We start from the raw sequence: 20326 nt of genomic DNA on the forward strand, positions 1-20326 counted from the left end.
TTGCTTTTTGTGTGTGGTGTTGTGTGTGTGGGGTTGTGTTTGTGGTGTTGTGTGTGGGTGTGTGTGTGTTGTTGTGTGTAGGGTTGTGTGTAGTGTGCAGCAGTGTGTGTCATGCAGCAGTGTGATGTGTGCAGCAGAGTACAGCATGCAGAAGTGTGATTAAAACAGCATTGTGCAGCAGTGTGAGGCGTGCAGCAGTGTGAGGTGGGCAGCACTATGATGTGTTGTGCATTGTGAGTTATGCAGTAGTGTGAGTAATGCAGCAGTGTGTGGCGTGCAGCAGTCTGAGGCGTGCATCAGTGTGAGGCATGCAGCAGTCTGAGGCATGCAGCAGTGTGTGGCATGCAGCAGTGTGAGGCATGAGGTGAGGGGGTGTGAGGGTGATGTTGTGTGAGGGTGCGAGTTTGTGTGAGGGTGAGAGGAAGTAAGAATGTGTGAGAGGGTGTGTCAGGGTGAGACGGTGTGTGAGGGTGAGTGAGGGTATGTGTGTGAGAGGGTGATAGGGTGAGTGAGTGTGAGAGGGTAAGTGAGGGTGAGAGGGTGTGTGAGTGTGTGTGAGGGTGAGAGGGTGTGTGATGATGAGAAGCTGAGTGAGGGTGTGTAAGGATGTTTGTGAGGGTGAGTGTGTCTGAGGGTGATTTGGTGTGAGGGGGTGTGAGATTCAGGGTGTGTGAGGGGGGTGTGATGGCGAGGGTGTTAGTTTGAAGGTGTTTGTGTTCTGAGGGTGTGTGTGGGTGAGGGGTTGTGAGTGTGAGGGGGTTATGAGCGTGAGGTGTGAGGGAGAGGGGTTGTGAGTGTTGGTGTGGGTGGTTATGAGTGTGTGTGAGTGTGAGAGGGTGTGTGAGGGTTAAAGTGTGTGTGAGGGTGAGAGGGTGTGTGAGTGTGAGGGGTGTGTGAGGGTGGGGGTGTGTGTTAGGGTGACAGTATTTGTAATGGTGAGGGTGTGTGAGGGTGAGGGGAGTGAGGGTGAGGGGGTGTGAGGTTGAGGGGGTGTAAGTGTGTGAGGGTGTGGGGGTTTGAGGGGGTGAGGTTGAGTGTTTTGTGAGGGTGAGGGGCTGTTGTGGGTGTGTTGGTGTGTGTGTGTGTGTATATTTGCTATTGTGGAGTTGTAGTTCTATTTTTTGGGTGTGTGTGTTGTGTATGTGTGTGTGTTTTTATACAAAACTGTGTTGTTTTTATTCTGTGTGTGTGTTGTGTGTGTGTATATTTTTCCAAAGGAAGTGAACGTTGCGGATGTGTTAATGTTTCCTAACGTTACTTACGTTTGTTAGTGTTGCGGTGTAGTTTTTTCCTTCCTTTCTTCTTCTTCTTTGTAGCATTGGGAAATTGTTTCCGTTAACGTATAGTGTTATGTTTAGTTGTGAGGGTGAGAGTGTGTGTGAGGGTGAGAGGGGCTGAGAATGTGTTTGAGGGCAAGATGGTGTGTGAGGGTGAGAGGGTGTGTGAGGGTGAGGGTGTGAGAGTGTGTGTGAGAGAGGGTGAGAGGGTGAGTGAGGATGAGAGGGTGAGTGAGGGTGAGAGGGTGTATGAGGGTGAGAGGGTGTGTGAGGGTGAGAAGGTGAGTAAGGGCCTGTAAGAATGTGTGTGAGGGTGAGTGTGTGTGAGTTTGAGTGGGTGTGAGGGGGTGTGCAAGTCAGGGGGTAAGAAGGGGGTGTGTGATGGTGGGGATGTGAGGGTGAAGGGGTGTGTGCTGTGAGGGTGTGTGGGGTGTGTGAGGGTGAGGGTGTTATGAGTGTGAGGGGGTGTGAGGGTGAGGGGGTGTGAGGGTGAGGTGGTATGAGGTTAGTGTTGGCGAGGGTGAGAGGGTGTGTGAGGGTGAGGGGTGTGTGAGGGTGGGGGAGTGTGTGAGGGTGAAGTTGTCTGTGAGTGTGAGGGGGTGTGAGGGTGAGGGCAGTGAGGGTGTGTGAGGGTGAGGGTGTGTGAGTGTGTGAGGGGGGTGTGTTTGAGAGTGTGTGTTTGTGAGTGTTGTGAGGGTTATGGGGCTGTTGTGTGTGTGTGTGTGTGTGTGTGTTTGTGTGTGTTGGGGTGTGTATGTATGTTTGTTTGTGTATATTTGCTATTGTGGAGTTGTAGTATTTTTGGGGTGTGTGTCTTGGGTATGTGTGTGTGTTTTTATATAAATGTGCATTGTTTTTATTTTGTGTGTGTGTTGTGTGTGTGTCTATTGTTTGAAAGTAAGTGAAAATGGCGGATGTGTTAATGTTCCCTAACGTCCCTCACATTTGTTAATGTAGTGGTTTAGTTTTTTTTTGTGTTAATGTGCCTTTTTTGATTGACGTATTTTGCAGCCAATGAGATTGCTACGTTGTTTCACATTGCGTCCTAATTGTACCGCGTCTTTCTGGAGTTTCCCTGATTGTTGACTGCACCCTTCTTTGAAGGTGTGCCGGGTTTGTTGTCTGTTTGTCGCGTCGCCTGACAGGTAAGTTTGTTATTTTCAAATATTGTTTTGTGTTTTGTTATGTGTGCTTCTGTAAAAAAAAAATTTTTCGTAAATGTAATTTGATTATTCGTTGACGGTGTGTCGGTTGTGTATGAACAGTTACACCAACAAAAAGTAGTAAGGGGTCAAAAAGGAAAAAAACAACTAACTATGTATCTTTGAAGTGAAGTGATGTCAGGGAAGTAATATTGATTGCGCTCAACTAACAGGTTTGCAGTGTGTATGGGTGCATAGTAAACGTAGCATTGTAAGGTAACAGCAGTGAAAATGCGCTATCGGCATGTGTGAAGCACAAACACCACTTTGTGTTACAGTTAGTGCAAATAATTTGTTCTCATAAAGTGTGTGGCACTTTGAGGGGGCTATTGTTTGTAATGCAGTTTATTTTTGGGGTGGCAGAGCGTGTGGCTGAGTGCAGAGCGTGTGGCTGAGTGCAGAGAGCTTGGCTGAGGGCGGAGCATGTGACTGAGTGCAGAGCGTGTGGCTGAGTGCAGAGCGTGGGGCTGAGTGCAGAGCGTGGGGCTGAGTGCAGAGCGTGGAGCTGAGTGCAGAGCGTGGGGCTGAGTGCAGAGCATGGGGCTGAGTGCATAGCGTGGGGCTGAGTGCAGAGCGAAAGGGGCTGAGTGCAGAGCGTGGATCTGAGTGCAGAACGAAAGGGGCTGAGTGCAGAGCGAAAGGGGCAGAGTGAAGAGCGTAAGGGGCAGAGTGCAGATCGAAAGGGGCAGAGTGCAGAGCGAAAGAGGCAGAGTACAGAGCAAAAGGGGCAGAGTGCAGAGCGAAAGGGGCTGAGTGTAGAGCGAAAGGGGCAGAGTGCAGAACGAAAGGGGCAGAGTGCAGAGCGAAAGGGGCAGAGTGCAGAGCACATGTTTGAGGGCCGAACGTGATGTTGGTTGTTGCTGAGCGTGTGGTGGTTGTTGCAGAGCATGTGTGTTGTGTGTTGCATACTGTGTGTGGGGTTGGTGCTAAGTGTGTGGGATGGTACCGGGGTCGTAAGAAGGTGTTGTGCGGGTTCAGAATTCCGGTGTGCGTGAGGCTGGTGTGGTGCAGAGGGCAGAGCATGTGGCTGAGAGCAGAGCGTGTGGTTTAGGGCAGAGCGTGTGGTTGAAGGCAGAGTGTGTGGTTAAGGGCAGAGTATGTTCTTGGCTTTGCCCAGCGTATGGTGGGTGTTGCATAGCATGTGGTTGTTGTTGCAGAGCATGTGTTGGGTGTTGCAGAGCGTGTGGTGGGTGTTGCAGAGCATGTGGGTTGGTGTTGCAGAGCGTGTGTATGGGTGTTGCAGAGCATGTGTTGGGTTTTGCAGAGAGTGTTTTGGGTGTTGCATACTGTGTGTGGGGAGTGTTGCTGAGTGTGTGTGGTGGTACCGGGGTTGTAAGAAGGTGTAGTGTGCGTACCAGATTTCCGGGTGCATGAGACTGGTGTGGTGCGTGAGGCAGGCGAGTGTGTCAGACAACGGAATCTCAAATGTTGCAACTCTTGTATTTGAATGTGATAAATACAGTGACAGCGCAGTCGTCTGTTCTGTTAAACGCATCGCAAAACATATTCCCTACTGCCTTTGCAAATATAAACTCCAATTTCCCATCTGTCATTAATAATAACGAAACAGTACATTTTTTTGTTTCATTGTTTTCTTAAAAACTTCCTCGCTGTAGTGCATTTAAATTCGCCTTCCAAAATCAACAGATGATTGTTGAAAGAATGTTAGTACTCAGTGTTAAAGGTCTGTCAGTGTAAATCTGTGTTAAAGGTCTGTCAGTATTAAAAAAAAATAAAAGGCTTCGGGGGATGGGAGTGTTAGAAACTAAACCTAACCAAAGGAGTCCGTCATAAGGATGCAGGATTAAAGGAGGAGTAATGTGTATTTTTTGTGCTCTCCTGGTGCTGCTGGTCTGTTTACTTCTGACACTTGTTAACGGTCCATTGTAAGGCATTCGCAGGGAAGTGGCGCTACTGGCATGCCTGCACCACAACGCCCACTTCGTGTTTCAGTTACTTAAAAAAATCAACAACAAAAAACGTGTTTTCAGGGAATATGTTTGTAACGTTAAAGTTCCCTTGAATCCATGTTATTCGAAAAGCATTAAGGCAACAACAAATTGTGTAGGAAATGTGGCATTTTTCTTACACTGTTTTTTCCCCGTTCCCATACATTTTTCCATGACAGCTTAGTGATTTTTCAGCAAATTTTTTTTTATTTGAGTGTAAAGGCTGTGTGGTCTAATGTGTGTATAGCAGTGTGTGCTGTGGTATTTAGTGTGGTCTACTGTGTTTAGACCATTGTGTAAGGTGTCAAATTATGGTGTCTTATGTGCGCAGTTCTGTGTGCGCGTTGTCGCATTTTGTGTGTTGTAATCTGTGTAGGAGAGTATGAGGTGGCAGTGTAGAGGGGACAGTGTGGAGTGGTCTGTGCGTAGGGGTAATTGAGAGTGGTTTGTGTAGAAGTGTAAGTCTGAGTGGTCTGTGTGAGTGGGGCAGTGTGTGTGGTGTGTGTGTGTGTAGTTTGAGTGACAGTGCTGGTCAGTGTGTGTGGTCTGTCTGAGTGGGACAGTGTGTGTACTTTGTGTGAGGGTGCAGTATGTGTTGTCTGTGAGAGGTGTCAGTGTGTGGTTTTTGTTAGAGGGTGCCAGTGTGTGTGTTTTTGCGAGTAGGAGAGTGTGTGTGGGGTGTGTGCAAGGGGGCCAGTGTGTGTGGTCTTTGTGAGAGTGTGGTCTGTGTAATAGGTGGCAGTGTGTATGTTCTGTGTGCGATTGAGGAGAAGTGTGTGTGTGTTGTGTGTGTGAGTGGGGAGCAGTGTGTGTGGCCTGTGTGAGAATTTGGCAGTGTGTGTAGTGTGTGTTAGTGGGGCATTGTGATGTGGTGGTGTCTGTGAGTGATGTGGTTGTGTCTCTGAGTGGTGTGTTGGTGTCCCTGAGTGATGTAGTGGTGTCCCTGAGTTGTGTGGTGGTGTTCCAGAGTGATGTGGTGGTGTCCCTGAGTGGTGTACTTGTGTCCCTGAGTGCTGTGTGTGGATATCCCTGAGTGTTGTGTGGGGATATCCCTGAGTGATGTGTGTGGTTGTTTATGAGTGATGTGTTGGTGTCCCTGAGTGATGTGTAGGTGTCCCTCAGTGATGTGATGGTGTCCCTGAGTGATGTGGTGTTGTCCCTGAGTGATGTGGTGGTGTCTCTGAGTGATGTGGTGGTGTCTCAGAGTGATGTGGTGGTGTCCCTGAGTGATGTGTGGTGGTGTCCCTGAGTGATGTGGTGGTGTCTCTGAGTGATGTGGTGGTGTCCCTGAGTGATGTGGTGGTGTCCCTGAGTGATGTCTGGTGGTGTCCCTGAGTGATGTGGTGGTGTCCCTGAGTGATGTGGTGGTGTCCCTGAGTGATGTGGTGGTGTCTCTGAGTGATGTGGTGGTGTCTCAGAGTGATGTGGTGGTGTCCCTGAGTGATGTGGTGGTGTCTCTGAGTGATGTGGTGGTGTCCCTGAGTGATGTGGTGGTGTCCCTGAGTGATGTCTGGTGGTGTCCCTGAGTGATGTGGTGGTGTCTCTGAGTGATGTGGTGGTCGTGTCCCTGAGTGATGTGTGGTGGTGTCCCTGAGTGCTGTGTGTGTATTCCCTGAGTGCTGTGTGGGGATATACCTGAGTGATGTGTGTGGTTGTCCATGAGTGATGTGGTGGTGTCCCTGGGTGATGTGGTGGTGTCTCTGAGTGATGTGGCGCTGTCCCTGAGTAATGTGTGGTGGGGTCCCTGAGTGATGTGGTGGTGTATCTGAGTGATGTGGTGGTGTCCCTGAGTCATGTGTGGTGGTGTCCCTGAGTGCTGTGTGTGGATGTCCCTAAGTGCTGTGTGGGGATGTCCCTGAGTGCTGTGTGGGGATATACCTGAGTGATGTGTGTGGTTGTCCATGAGTGATGTGTGGTGGTGTCCCTGAGTGATGTGGTGGTGTCCCTGAGTGATGTGTGGTGTTGTCCCTGAGTGATGTGTGTGGATGTCCCTGAGTGCTGTGTGTGGATGTCCCTGAGTGGTGTGGTGGTGTCCCTGAGTGGCGTGGTGGTGCCCCTGAACTAGAAACGATTTTGGGCTTGTAAATTACAATGTTTTAGATTAAAAACATTATTGTAAGTAAGTAAATAAAAGAAAATGCATGCCAAAAAGCCTATAACAAAATAAAGAGTATTTGAGCGTAAATAGGCCTGCCTTGAAGTACAAATAAAAGGCGCAATGCATAGGCAGAGTGGAGCCAGTTAAAAAAATGCACGTCAAACTTAAAAGTAAACTCGAGCAACCATATAGAGAGGGAGGGAGTGGGCTGCCTGCAACTCAAGGAAGCATATGGAGAGGGAGGGGGTGGCCTGCATACTATGAGTAATGCGTGTGGCAACAGAGAGAGAGCGTGGCACGCGCTGGAGAGGGAGGGGGTGGGCTGCCTGGTCACTTTAATGCGTTTAGCAACAGAGGGAGAGCGCGGCGCGCAATGGAGAGGGAGGAGGTGGGCTGCCTGGGCAGTTTAATACGTGTGGCAACAGAGAGAGAGCGCGGTGCGCGAGCACAAAGTATCTGGGAGAAAAAGGAAGCTCTTGAAAAATGCACGTGGTTGTGGCAGCTGGTGACAATGCACGTAATTGTGTCCACAAGAACTGTACGTGATCCGCACTTGGTAGAGAATTCGAACACCCTACTATATATTCGCCTATTTATCCCTGCGGGATAGAATAGTCAAGACCTAAGAAGGAGGGACAAAGAGGCAAGATTGACCACTAGCAAGAAAGGATTTTTAAAGGACACTTACATAGACAAATGAAAAGCAGAGCTAAGTAATGGGCATAGTGCAAACTCCAAAAAGCATCTAAAACAGGTCACTAAGCGACAGTGCAAGTGCTGTCTAGGCTCGACCTAAACAGAGGTCATGCTAAACATATATAGGTGTAATCTTTGCTGCTTATGAACTACAAAAGAAACCTGGGGCAACCTGGCATCTGTAGAAATATGGGATATGCTAACAATATAAACATTAGAGGGTCTTTATGGATTTATTTACAGAAAAGCTGCAGCATTTAATGGATTAATAGATGAGTCACCCAAAGACACCAATGCTACAGAGAAAGTCAGTGATGTGGATAGAAAAAATCAGAAATGACTACAATGTCTTTTTACAAAATTAATTCAACAAGAAAGCAACAGAAGTGGCAATGGATGGCCTGTGTGTTAAGAACATGTGAACATACAAAATAAAGGTATAATGCAAACAAAAAGATTTTGAGTCTTGACACCTTGTTTCAAAAAAGTAGTGTAAAATATAGTAACAGTAATATCAGTTTCATCATGTGAAAATACAGTCTAAAACTCCAATGAAGCAGATGCTTCAACCCCGGGAAAACATATTTTGCAGAGCTTTAATCTTTGCTTTTTGGTTAAGCCACTTAACACGGAGCGCATACCGGCGATAGCAACACCAAACAACAACCCCATCATGTTAAGTTCGGCTGACTAAAGAATATGTTTCAAAGTGCCACACATTACGTGGTTCCTTGAGAGAACTGCTTATGGACAACATAACTCTGCAGGAATGGTTGCAATGAAGCAATTTTGTTCAACTTAAATGTCAGATAATCTACTTGAAATAAGGGTCAAAAAAGATTTTTATGAACGCCTATGTTCACTGGGATCAACTAGTAAAAATGGATACTTGAAGCTAGATTTACAAAGACTTTGTGCCAGGTTAGTGTTACTTTTTTAACAAAAACCCAATGCAAAGTGTTAGGTTGGGATTTACAGTCCAAGGCAAAATGCGATTTGTGTTTGATTGTCACAAAATTATTGCAAAGCTGGACAGTGTGCTGCCTAGCATTACTTTCCATCAAGGAGGCTTTTTGGGTGATGCATGCATGTTCCCATGCAACCACCCATTGGTTGTGATGCAAATATCTACTTAGAATTGTAGAAAGTGAATTGTTCCAAAATCCTGCACCGCCCTGAGGCAGGTGTAAAAAGAAAAAATATTTGCATTTCTCCACATTTTTCCCTCTATGCATGTGTGCTGCACTGTACAGCACACTTACAAAGCCTTAAAGAATTGTTTTTGTACAGGAGGGGATTGTTTCCTGCACAAAAACTATACTTACCACAATGCACACACCTAGTGGTGAGCTGGGGGCTATTGACCTGGCACTGAATATTGGTAGCAGGCTGCCTTTTAGTGTAGTCCTATAGTTATGCGTTCTACTACTTCTATAAGTGCTAAATTATCCCCATTTCCTGTTCTACCCTTATTCTTCTTGTGTATATAGGCCTTCTGAATGTTCCCTATTCCTACCTAATTCCTACCCACTAATTTACTATCAGTATTTGTAGCAGAATGACAAAACAACTGCATAGCACAACAGAGGAGCAACAGCACACCGAAAACCTGTAAAAATTTGTTTTTCGAATGGCAGCCACAAAGGCATCCAGTCAAAAGTTCAACTAAAGAGTGGCTGTGTCTGCCATGGCACCGCCTGCATAAATCCTTTTCTTTTATATGTTGTTCAAGTCCTTGATGGCCTTGGTGATGGAGCCATTTTCTTCATTGATGGCAATGTGCAGCACAAACTCCCGATCCGAAGGCATACCCTTCTCTTGGTGTTTCAAAGCCAGTATGCATTCGCCTTGATCTGGAACATCATAATGATGGTGTTGAAAGAAGAGCTGGACCTTGTTCAACAGGTAGAACTCCTTGGGTATATATTTGAGGGCTGTCCATCCATAGTACTCAGTCAGTGGAGCATGTTAACAGAGCCAGCCGTAGGATGGGCATGGATGTGGGAGATATTGGTTGCTGGGACGACCACGTGAACCTTATGCATGGTCACAGTGGTACACAGTCCATTCCATTAAGGAGGCAGTTGAAGATAGAGATGTTCTCCGCGAGCCCAGTAGTAGTCCATTAGAGTGGAGGTGCCATGTTGCATGTCCAAATTTAAAATGGTGCAAATGCATCCTGAGTTGCGCCCCACAGGTACCATGCCATTTCCTAGGAAACAGAGAAGAGGTATTTTTAGTTCAAAAGCCTTTTTTGGTTCGGACATTTTCTCCCCACACCAAGTAGACTTCTAGTCTATCACATCTTCATAATCTGAGTCTACCCTAGGTGGCCCTAAGGATGATGCTCTATACCTCAAGTAACCTGGGGCACTCCATTTATCATGGACATAAATTCATGCAAATAAGTGCAAAACAGTTCTATTTTTGAATGGGCAAGGTAGGGTGTGGGGTAAAGAACCATGACAGTCTGATGGTGATCTTGTTATCATAAACCCATTGTTCTTTTCAGAAGCTACACTAAGGTTGATAACAGGAACTTCTAGCCTGAGCATCTTTGTTACCTCCCCTTCTATTCTGAAATTGTCAGTGATAATTTTGTGCATTATTGGGGTGTGGTCACATACTGTGACATTTACAAACACTTCAGAGATGTTAGCCTCAATAATCTAAACTTGCCCCTCTATTCTGTAGCAGAACTGGTGAAGGAGATATTTTACAGTGTGTGGTAATACTTCCCTAGGAAAAATCAGTCTATCTGCGCCTACTGCCTGGGGAATGTACGAGCCACATAACAGAATTCATTATTTTTCTGTCTTCCTATTGTGACAATCACACAGTACCACAAGTTGTCGTGAAGGGAGTCATGAGCGGCATGATGGCAATCTACTAGGGGTGACAAATGCAAAAACAACAGTTGATAGACAGAATGCAGAACAATGTCATACATTCACCCCAGTACAGAGATCTGGGCCTAAATCCATCGTTTTTTTGCACTCCACACCACCCCAGTCCAGACATGGCCATTTGCTAATCAGCCTTGACCCTCTGCCTCATGGGAACAGTCCAGCCCGAACTGCCAAGCCATGTCTTTCCTGGACCGGAATCAAGCATCCTAGGACCGGTTTCTGGCTATCAGCCGTCTTCAGCCAGGATAGCTTGACTCCAGTGGTGTGGAGAGCATGGGACTCATGTCTGAGCATACCCGTCCCACTCGGGTGACAAATGCAAAAACAACAGTTGGTTTCCTTCCCCTATAAACTAGGATGCTTGATTCTGGTCCAGGAAAGGCATGTATGTGAGACCACCTGGAAGGCATATTGGACACCATGGCTTGCTTTCAATTCTTTACATATGCTGACGACAGTTGATGCCTCCTCTCAGAAAACAGGCCATAAATGTATCAACTTTCTGGCAAACTGGCTTGGTATCAGGAACTAGGTGGGGCATAACTTGCTCAAATGAATAAAGAGCAACTGATATCTTAGTAGCTGGTGGAACCCCTTGGAGCTCCTTGGAACAGTTCTGTCTCCAGCATCCAGTGACCTCAAGATGGCTCCCTGAGAAGCTGCAGTCGTATCATCATGCATCTTCAAAAAGTACAAGCTCTGTATAATCAGGGGCTTAGCTTGGTCAGTAAGACTGGGGGGTGGGGTTAGCACCAGATTTCCCGACTATCAAGCTGGCATATAATGTTTAAATGCATTATATGACAAGCAGGGCGCATTAGTGCATCTTAAAATGCAGTGGAAATGGAGAGGAGTATGAATTAGTATGAGTGAGTGTGTTTTTGTCAGTGTATGTCTGCAAAAATCCCAGGTGAAATCCGACAGACACCTCACCATACCTGACTGAAAGCACATGTATCCAACTATTCATCTGAAAATAATTTTTTTAAAGGGGGATATAACGCCCCTAAACATACCCCTTGAAGCTACACCCCTGCGTACAATTATTATTTTTGTGACTGCATCGGCAGTTTATGACTTGGTTGGTGCAAAACCCCTCCCAGGGGTAAGTTACTCTCTCCCCCCATTGCCCCAATCAACTGCATCCATTTACCTCCACTTACACCATTGACAGCGCGATTTGGTGCCTTAAAAGTTCTCAGTTTTTTAAACATCTATATAACATGGATGTACATTTCGCAATTACTTGATCATTCGTAAGCAACCATGTTATTACATCCTTTATTGTCTTTGCCATTGTCTTTGTATCACCCTCCTTGTGGTCATGTGTTACAAGGCAGTGTCTTTTTGAGGGGGGCCCATTTGCCCGGGCCTTTGGTTTGGATTTCCAGGCTTCAACTTGCCACAGAGATTTGGTGGGTGTCCGTCAGGACGTGCCCTGTCTGCACATGCTGTTCTGCTAGCCCTGGATCCTTTGTTGGCCTCTCGCCTGCTCCTCATAGGGCCCTGCCATGTGGCATCCCCAAGGCACCTTCTGTGAGCATTTCATCTACCTGCCTGTGGCTGTTTCCTATCATTTTTCTCCCTCAGTGACCCCTGCCGTGAGGCATCCCAAGGGCCCTTGGGGAGCGTCACATCTACTCTGTCTGTGGCTGTGTCTCATCCTTGGCTCCCTCAGTGCCCCTGCCATGAGGCATCCCAAGGACATTGTGTTGGCCTCCCATCTACCTCTAGTAATCTTATCTCTTTACTCTATCTTTCCTGGGTCTCTTCTGCCATGCTCCCTACGGTTCCACGATAGTAGGGAGCCCCCCCTGCTCTTTTCATCCTTTCTTTCTCACAATAAACTCTTTTGCTCTAGAACTCCTACGATGTTTAACAGAAACTTGTCCATCCTGATCCCTGTTAGGTGTACGCCGTCTTCCAAATGGTTACCTGGGGACCTTAGGTTGATATAACCGTACCTCACAAACCCCCAACCGTTGGCCCTGCATACTTTGGCCATGGTGCTGTGTAGCTGGCTTCTGGACTTCTCCACCGCCCCCAAATCAATGGTCCCTCTTCATGCCTTTTGCACTATTATTTCCAAAAAGATCACCTCGGCCGGGCGTACTAGCCTAGCTATTGCTGTAAGACCCGCCTACATCTATTCCAGAAGCCTCCTTCTTCCTATCTGTGCCAGGCATCATTCGTAACCCTGGTCCACCCAGGCCCATGCCTCTTCCGGTATCGGGTCATCCCTTGTTTCGCATCTGGGGCGAGCTCTCAGAATCTGCCCCACTGAAAATGAAAAATGGCATTCGCAACTGAGTTATCTATCCCTGCGATGTGTCGCGCCCTAAGTTAGATGTTTGGTTTAAGTTGGTAGTCTGTGAGCTTTCTTAGCAGGTTTACTACTGCTGGACATTTCGCTGTTCCTGGGTTGATTGCCTGTACTATTGCATGGTTGTCTGACCACAGAATTATCTGCTTGTTTGCCAGCCGCTGGGCCCAAATGTGGAATGCCACCATGATGGGTAATAACGCCAGTAGCGAGATATTGGCCGTAATACCTGGCCTTTGCCTGCTATCTGGCCATGCCCCTGCTGTCTAAGTTTTACCTAGGACAGCCCTAAAGTCATAGCCTCCAGCTGAGTCTGTGTAAAGCTCGAGTTGATTGACCTGCAACAATGGCGTACGCCACATGAGGGTGCTGTTAAAGTTGGGCAGGAAGGTCTCCCACTGCTCCATGTCCTCCTTCACCCCTTGCATCAAGCGCACCCTGTGGTGCTTTTGTGTCAAGCCCTTGGTTATCCAGGCTAGTAGTTTGGCGAAGGGGCGCCCTGCGGCGATTACTCTAGTGGTGAAATTCAATTTTCCCAGCAGCTGTTGTATTTCGCCTGGGGTCACCTTCTTCTGCTGTCTTAGTCTGCTAATGATCTGCCTCAGTTCTGCCACTCTCTCGGGTGGCAGTTTGCATGTCCCTGCCACCGAGTCAAATTCTATTCCCAGGAAGGATAGTTTAGTGGTGGTGCCCTCTGTCTTGTCCTGAGCTAGGGAGACCCCAAGTTCCTTCGCCAGCTCTATGAATAAGCGGAGGAAGGTTGCACCTTGCCCTGTGCCTGCGGCACCAATGAAAAGGAAATCATCCAAGTAGTGGACCCTCCTCCCGGCTGGGGAGCGATTCCCTAGCTTCCATTCCAAGAACCCACTGAAAGCCTCAAAATATGCGCATGATATGGAGCAGCCCATGGGGAGGCATTTGTCGTAATAGTATTGGCCGTCCAGCTGAAACCCTTGCAACTCGTAGCTGTCTGTGTGTACCGGCTGGAAGCCGAATGCAGATTCTTACAAACAACACTGCCTTATCCGCCGCTGCCTGTACACTGCTTTCTCGAATTTGTGAGCCAACAAGATTCATCAATGTAAAGCCCAGGGAGACCTGGAAGCCTCTTGTATATTTAACATGAGGCTCGCCCGCAGAGCCTTCTTATCTGACTTTTCCCACCTGGAACTTACCTTCCTCTGAAATAACCAGGGGTTTGCATTTCAGGCAGAAATTCAAAGCCTTTGCTTTTTAAGCAGTAATTTAGGATTTGAGGCCAATATTTGCCTAGTGCCAAAAAAACTATTGGGGGAAGAGCGCCCCAGAAAACGTTTATAACATAACATTGTGATAGAAAATAAAATGTTGGTCAATCACATACACACTTGTATAGATTAATTTTTGTATACATTTAAAAACTCGGTGAGCTGGAAATATTCACTCAATTAATTGTCTGAGTAGCAAATACGCTAATCAGCAAACACACTTTGTTTTCTTCCCAGCCTGTTATTAAAAAACGCATTTTGTTTTGTTCTCAGCATATTTTTCAACAATATGATGCTTCCTGCCCTATTTTCGTAATTAGATATTATATGCAACACACCTGTGTTTGTTCATTGAGAGTACAGCACCCAATTTAGCAATCATCAACAAAATAAGTGCCTGCTTGACTTTGCTTATTAAGTAGCTTCAGTAAGCATTGGGCTGCTGCCTTACAGCCATTTTGGAGCACTAGTAAGTGACATTTTGAGTCTATGTTCTGGACAGGGTAGCAGTGCTGAAGGCAACTTGCCTGCATTGCTGAATAAAACTCTGAATGTTTGACTAAAAATCGATCACTTTCAGATTTTCCAGAATCTAAAATTGAGAACTGAGAGGGTTGTTTCAAAAATGCTTAGAATGCATCAGACGTCTGTTAGAATGTCAGGATTCTAACTGAGGTATAATGGGTTCGTCAAATTGCACACAGTAATGCAACAATTGTATTGTATTATGGCTGGCGTTGTGCCCAGGGGGAAATTTCTCCAACTTTGCCTGGCTGAATGCAATGCGGGTGTAGCACCTAAAATAAAACTTTACACCACGGTCTACACTGTTTGGGAATTGATTCTTGGGCAGACCCTAGTAGGTTATGTTACAGTAATCCAGGTGCTCCGTGTGTTGTGGTTAGAGCAGTAGAAAGTCATTTTTGAGTATGTGTATTTGCAGCGGCAGCCGGCATTTAGGAAGAGTAGGGAGGCAGGCAAATGGGTGGTGGGTGGGTGCATGCAAGCAATGCAAGTGTAAAGAAAAAGAAAAAATAACCACTTACCTTGCTTTCTGCACGACACCGACGTCCTCCTCACTCTGTGTTCTGCTCTGGCTCCTCAATTCCCTAAACCAATCCTGGTGCTGCTCTAACCAGCATGAGACTAGCGCCAGGATTGGATGGAGCAAACTGGCTAGATGCTCTTTCAGGCCCTCGAGGCCTGTGCTTGGTCTCTACCCAGCTGTCTAAGACTAAGCTCAAAGTTCAAAACAGTTGGCCAAAGCGACATGCACGCTTTGGAGCATCCAGCCAGCCATTTCTCCTGTCCTCTGCTTCCAATCGGCAGCAGAGGACACGCCCAGCATGTCTCCAGGCTCAGGGCTGACGCTGCTGCAGCGTGCACAATGGTAAAAAATAAAATCGCAATGAAATCTTTTCACTGTCATGTTATTTTTTTTCTGAGCGGCTTGCAGCAAACGGGTTGGGGGAAGACACTCTCCTGCCCTTGTGAAGAAACCGCCACTTGACCGCAGTGATTAACTTGGAGGAGTAGAAGAAGAGCACAAGTGAAAGAGGACCTGTTGTAGAAGGATCGTACGCTCACATGAGTTGTTGTGAACAGGAAACGTAGCTTTATTTGCATAAGTAGAACAACGTCCTAACCTCCAGCCAGCCAGACACCAACTGTCTCAGCTGGAACACATCAGCTGAGTCAGCCTAGAATGTCGAACACACATTTTGGAGAGGACTTAAGGGAACACGAACACACACACAAGGAAGAGGCAATGTACAACACACCTCCTTCCCTTAGGGGAACTTTAACATATGTAATCATTTAAATAGAGAGGAAGTCTATGAAGACGTGAGCACCTGGAACTACGAGAAGCAGAATGATCTTGAGTAACAACACCTTGTTCACTGGGACCAGTGGCAACAAGACCATCAAGATCAGGAACATTATCAAGACCATCAGCATCCCCACCACCTTCCTCCCTGTGATTAGAAAGATTGGAAAGTAAAGGAACACACGTTTCCACAGGAGAGGGAAACATGTACCCTATATTTTGCAAGGGAATGCACCCATTACCACTCGAACCACAGTCACTCAAAGGAGGAAGAGCACTTTTAACAGATGCCAATCTCTGATAGAGAGCCACCCTCCGCATGTTCCATTTCTCACCATTCTCCAGCAAGACATAGTCTCGAAACACATTCTTAATGCGGAAGGGACCTCTAAATTTTGCAAGACCTCTACTCACTCTACCTGACTTAACCTTTACCAAATCACCAATGGCAAACTTACACATTTTGGAACCTGAGGAAGAAGAAGATGAGTGGCGACAGCTTTTTTAAATTTGCAGTTGCATCCATTTCTTAAACTTTTCCATTATTTCAAAAATTCTTTATCATCCTGTTCATCCTCGACTTTTTATCAGTTTCATCCTTTTAACACCTCCTTCAAGAGTCTGCTATTTTCTGGGTTTCTCATGTTACAGCGGGCCATCCGTACCTCTATCCAATAACACGTACTGAGGCAAAGTTCATTAAAAAGCAGTTTATTTAACCCAATGCATTTCAGACCTCACGGGTCCTTCGTCAGGGGTAACTGTGGAATCAATCAAACATATTTATCAGTAAATACACCAATGTATCCACTAATTAAATTTAAAACATATCTTAAGTCGGCATCATATATTACATTAATCATCGCTAGTTGTCAAGCTTTCGTGTTCACGATTACACTCCCTTTCTCTGTGGCTTCATTCTCCCCTACCCCTTTCCATCTTCCGTCATACCCCACTTTCCCACCATACATGCCTCCCTCCTTGTTCCAAATATTTGTGAATCTTCAGTTTCCACTTGGACGTCCGTCTAACTCATTAAAAATAAACGCGCTTAATGAACACGAGTCTTCCGTCTTGCAAGGGGAAAATCCAACATCCTTTCCGTTTACTTCATACTTATTGTTCATGCGGGTGCAATGCGTTAGGGCTAAATTATTTGAACATCATACAAAGACGTATTGCACACCTTCTTTCTAACTCAATTTCTTCTTCATTTTGTGAACCAAATGTTTATCTCGTGCGTGCTCACTGTTGACGTGCTAAGCCCACAACACACGTGTAGAATCCAACTCATCAAGACTTAAGGCACCTTTTTGCCTCAACATCAGTGGCGACAGCTTTTTTAAATTTGCAGTTGCATCCATTTCTTAAACTTTTCCATTATTTCAAAAATTCTTTATCATCCTGTTCATCCTCGACTTTTAATCAGTTTCATCCTTTTAACACCTCCTGCAAGAGTCTGCTATTTTCTGGGTTTCTCATGTTACAGCGGGCCATCCGTACCTCTATCCAATAACACGTACTGAGGCAAAGTTCATTAAAAAGCAGTTTATTTAACCCAATGCATTTCAGACCTCACGGGTCCTTCGTCAGGGGTAACTGTGACATTGGTGAAAAACATGATGCACTATGGGACCTGTAGTGGTCATTGTAAAGATTGGGTGGCTGAGGGAGTCTCCGATAGGGGAGGGAATAGGAAGTGACATCATAAGGAAGGAAGTTAAAGTACGGGGGTTGACAAAGAACGTTACGATCTATGCCGGGGAAGTGAGAAGAAAGATGGAGTAGCAGGTAGGCGATGTGGATATTAAGAGGGAGTGCCTGAAAACGAGGGTTTGAAGTGATAGAGGAATTTCAATCCAGTTTATAAACGCAGGAGGGAATGTGTGAACTGTAAACATAGCAGCCGCCGGGGAGAGTGTTGGTTAACTAGAATTGCCATATTGCGAGGTGAAAATTTCCTAAGTACAGGGTTTCAGCCATCTGGCTGTGAAAGGTTTATGGGAGAAGAGTTGGAACAAGGAGGGAGGCATGTATGGTGGGAAAGTGGGGTATGACGGAAGATGGAAAGGGGTAGGGGAGAATGAAGCCACAGAGAAAGGGAGTGTAATCGTGAACACGAAAGCTTGACAACTAGCGATGATTAATGTAATATATGATGCCGACTTAAGATATGTTTTAAATTTAATTAGTGGATACATTGGTGTATTTACTGATAAATATGTTTGATTGATTCCACAGTTACCCCTGACGAAGGACCTGTGAGGTCTGAAATGCATTGGGTTAAATAAACTGCTTTTTAATGAACTTTGCCTCAGTACGTGTTATTGGATAGAGGTACGGATGGCCCGCTGTAACATGAGAAACCCAGAAAATAGCGGACTCTTGCAGGAGGTGTTAAAAGGATGAAACTGATAAAAAGTCAAGGATGAACAGGATGATAAAGAATTTTTGAAATAATGGAAAAGTTTAGGAAATGGATGCAACTGCAAATTTAAAAAAGCTGTCGCCACTGATGTTGAGGCAAAAAGGTGCCTTAAGTCTTGATGAGTTGAATTCTACACGTGTGTTGTGGGCTTAGCACGTCAACAGTGAGCACGCACGAGATAAACATTTGGTTCACAAAATGAAGAAGAAATTGAGTTAGAAAGAAGGTGTGCAATACGTCTTTGTATGATGTTCAAATAATTTAGCCCTAACGCGTTGCACCCGCATGAACAATAAGTATGAAGTAAACGGAAAGGATGTTGGATTTTCCCCTTGCAAGACGGAAGACTCGTGTTCATTAAGCGCGTTTATTTTTAATGAGTTAGACGGACGTCCAAGTGGAAACTGAAGATTCACAAATATTAATCTGAGTGCAGAAGCATCAAGAACTTTGAGTGCAGGAAAACAAAAACTTATACATTAAGACATTTGTGAAAAACATGATGCACTATGGGACCTGTAGTGGTCATTGTAAAGATTGGGTGGCTGAGGGAGTCTCCGATAGGGGAGGGAATAGGAAGTGACATCATAAGGAAGGAAGTTAAAGTACAGGGGTTGACAAAGAACGTTACGATCTATGCCGGGGAAGTGAGAAGAAAGATGGAGTAGCAGGTAGGCGATGTGGATATTAAGAGGGAGTGCCTGAAAACGAGGGTTTGAAGTGATAGAGGAATTTCGATCCAGTTTATAAACGCAGGAGGGAATGTGTGAACTGTAAACATAGCAGCCGCCGGGGAGAGTGTTGGTTAACTAGAATTGCCATATTGCGAGGTGAAAATTTCCTAAGTACAGGGTTTCAGCCATCTGGCTGTGAAAGGTTTATGGGAGAAGAGTTGGAACAAGGAGGGAGGCATGTATGGTGGGAAAGTGGGGTATGACGGAAGATGGAAAGGGGTAGGGGAGAATGAAGCCACAGAGAAAGGGAGTGTAATCGTGAACACGAAAGCTTGACAACTAGCGATGATTAATGTAATATATGATGCCGACTTAAGATATGTTTTAAATTTAATTAGTGGATACATTGGTGTATTTACTGATAAATATGTTTGATTGATTCCACAGTTACCCCTGACGAAGGACCCGTGAGGTCTGAAATGCATTGGGTTAAATAAACTGCTTTTTAATGAACTTTGCCTCAGTACGTGTTATTGGATAGAGGTACGGATGGCCCGCTGTAACATGAGAAACCCAGAAAATAGCAGACTCTTGCAGGAGGTGTTAAAAGGATGAAACTGATAAAAAGTCGAGGATGAACAGGATGATAAAGAATTTTTGAAATAATGGAAAAGTTTAAGAAATGGATGCAACTGCAAATTTAAAAAAGCTGTCGCCACTGATGTTGAGGCAAAAAGGTGCCTTAAGTCTTGATGAGTTGAATTCTACACGTGTGTTGTGGGCTTAGCACGTCAACAGTGAGCACGCACGAGATAAACATTTGGTTCACAAAATGAAGAAGAAATTGAGTTAGAAAGAAGGTGTGCAATACGTCTTTGTATGATGAAGAAGAAGAAGAGGAAATATCAAGTCCCGACTGTTGTTTTTTAAGCCAGGAAGGAGTGAGTTTCGTGCCTGCACGCCTCCCGCGCAGGAGCTCAAAAGGGCTCTTTTCATCTTTACCATGGGAAGTGGTGCGATACGCCAATACCATCTCTTGAACAACCTCATTAGAGAAAGAATTGGATGCACAAGATATCTGTTTTATGCCTTTGACAACTCTGTTGACCCTTTCACACAAACCGTTCCCTTGCGGATTGTACAAAGTGGTACGGTGATGTGAAATTCCACAACTGGATAAAAACAAACGCATCTTATTAGACGTGAGCTGTGTGCCATTATCCGTTAAAAGTACAGATGGAAAACCCTCATCCAAAAACAACTTTTTGAGAAAAAGAATTGTACAGTCCGTTGTAATCTCTTTCACAAATTCAACCACTAGCCACTTAGAAAATATATCAATGGCTACAATTGCAAAACGACAAGAGATAGGTAACTCATCCAAAGGGCCAATAAAATCAAGGCAAACAATATGCCAAGCCTGATCCGTGGACTTCATGTGAGAAACATTATGGTTGCCAGCAACATTTAACCTTTTCTCACCCTCCCTACGAGTACGGCAGTCTTCAACCCAAGAAGCCGTTTGTGAGTCAATACCTGGCCACCAGAAATCAGCTTTTATCCTACGCTGAGTGAAGGTCTGGCCTAAATGCCCCTCATGAGCTAGTCTCAACAACTTATGTCTCAAGTCAAAAGGAGGAATAAACCTACCCCCTCTTAAAAGTACTGCATCACCATACAAAGAAAGTTCATCAA

This window comes from Lissotriton vulgaris, chromosome 3_1 (genome assembly GCF_964263255.1).
Source record: "Lissotriton vulgaris chromosome 3_1, aLisVul1.2, whole genome shotgun sequence".
Classification (NCBI taxonomy): Eukaryota; Metazoa; Chordata; class Amphibia; order Caudata; family Salamandridae; genus Lissotriton; species Lissotriton vulgaris.